Below are 2,467 nucleotides of genomic sequence, written 5' to 3' on the forward strand. Positions count from 1 at the left end.
ATTTTTTTTTCCACATACTGTACATTATTGTTGCTCCTCTATGCCCCACCTTTCTGAAACACGTCGATTTTTACAAAGCTCATCAGTCTGAAAAGCGAGGTCAGCTATCCAGTGCATTGTGATTGGCTGAATATCTCAAGCGTGAGACGAAAATGTTACGCCCCTTAACATACTGTGATGCCATCTACCGGCACGACGAGACAAAACCAAAAAAAGGAGTCATTTGTTGCATCCAGTGGGGACATAATTACTAATTATAATGACTTATACTGTCTTTTTACGCGTTGCATTGCGCTGCGTGAACATAAAGCCATGTCTGCATTTGTGATCGGAGAAACGACAAACAACAAGTGCAACTCTACACTGCTCAAAACTCACATTTGAATCATCAGTAGCAAATTCTTTAAATATGAAAATGAAAAAAATTGACTTACAGGGTGTGAGTCAGAAGCGCCAGACTGTCCTTGCAAAGTTGGAACTGCCCCACTTTATAGAACAGCCTTTGAGCACAGACCCATTGTAGGCTATGCAGAACTGCAGGTTCAGGAAACAGTAAAATGTGTCACACAGCGTCACACACTGCGGGTTGAGTGAGTGGCAGCGGGCTTGAGAACGGCACGGCCGGCGGGCTTGCGGCAACCACAAGTGACGACCCCGGGCTGGACTCTGCTTCGTTCACTGTGAAAGTCGATCCGGTGATCCACAGCGCAAATTTTATGTATTTCCTCAGCGATCAGCACGGATCAGCTCTAGGCATGATGAAGCGGATATCGTCCTCTTTTGGAAGACCAAACAAAGTAGTTTCGCTTTCACACGAAACACACGGCAACAACAATACTACAGCGAGAATAAAAGTTACGCCTTCTTTCTTTGCGTGAACATTTGGGCGGCGTTATGCAAATCTTCCCACATAGTGAGGTAGACATGTGGGGGCGTGTTAGAACGAGACGTTTTAGGTAGGTGTGGTTGACTCTTAACTTTTATAAAGAATATCTCTTTGGATTTGAGGCTTTAGTCTTTGCAACTTTACAGATCTTCTTTATGCACCAAGAGCTTGTAACACTCCAAAGAGAAAGGAACAATTGAAATAGTATCATATGACCCCTTTAATTCCTTTCATCCAAATTAAAGTTTGCTACCTTCAATTTAGGCACTGAATTGAAATTGAAAAGACTTTCAGTTCTGAATGTCAGTCGACAAATTTAGCTTTTCTAGTTAAAATGTATATATGAGTTTGTTCAATTATGAACTCAAAAAAATTTTAAAAACTCACATTTTGTCTTACTGCACCTGTAGATTTTTTACTTGTTTATATTTACAAGCCCGACAAAATATAGCTGTTTTAAAGACGCAGTCTATGAAAAATCATTTTGAATGTGTGAACTTATAAACCTTCAAACTTGAAGGCCTTTTATGTTGTTGTTTTTTTCTTACATTTTCAGACAAGTCTTTATAAAGTCAACATTTAATGTTGATAATTTTTTTCTAGTTAAAATTATGTTTACAAATGTAATTATTTTATTTATTTAAATTCTGCTTTCTTGCACTCAAATTTTATTTATCTACCTCTTTTTGGAACTGATTTGAAATTTAAATTTTTTTTAAAATGTCACAGTTAAAAAAAAAAAACCTTCTTCTTTTTTTCGCAAATTGTATTTTGAATATGTATTTTATCTTACTGCACCTGCAGATTTTATACTTACAAGCTGATAAGATGCTACAATGCGTTTTCATAAATTGTATTTTAAATATGTATTGTCACGTGTAGAATTTTACACTTGTTTACACTTACAAACCAAACAAAATACACTTGTATTAAAGGTATAATCTGAAAACTCATTGTAAAAGTTTGCATCTGTAAACCATCAAACTTTAAGGTATTTTAAGCTTTTATCTTTCATTGTTTTAAAAAGTCAGTATTTCAAGTTGATAGTTTTTTTTCTGTTAAATTATTTTTCCAGTTAAAAATTCTGGTTAAACTTTAAGGTGTTTTAGGCTTTTTTAAACTTTCAAACAAAGATTTAAGTCAAGTCAACATTGAAAGACCTTTTACAGTTATATGAATTTCTTTCCATTTCATTTCATTTTAATTCCACTTCCTTGCACTGAATTTTAAGTCTGCTACCTCGGTTGAAGTTTAAAAAGGTTTCTCCATTCAGTTCTGAATGTCATAATATCATATGCAATAAATTGCTTTATAAGTAAGCGTTATAAACTACGTTTTTCTGGTTTGACAGATTTTTAGATATTTCAACTGAACAACTGCTATCCAAATATACTTAAAAATTAGATTGTTTTGCAGTGTAAGTTAAATGTTTGTGAATGTTTGTTGCAATGCATGCTGTGATTGTCTTAATGCAAAAGATTCACTGGATGTTGCGTAAAAATTTGGCTCAATGTTGGAAAATCCTGGTGTCTGACTTTGTATGTTAAAAAGCAATAAAGAATGATACTAGCAACTCCAACC

This window comes from Sinocyclocheilus grahami, unplaced genomic scaffold (assembly GCF_001515645.1).
Source record: "Sinocyclocheilus grahami isolate Dianchi unplaced genomic scaffold, SAMN03320097.WGS_v1.1 scaffold603.1, whole genome shotgun sequence".
NCBI classification, from domain to species: domain Eukaryota; kingdom Metazoa; phylum Chordata; class Actinopteri; order Cypriniformes; family Cyprinidae; genus Sinocyclocheilus; species Sinocyclocheilus grahami.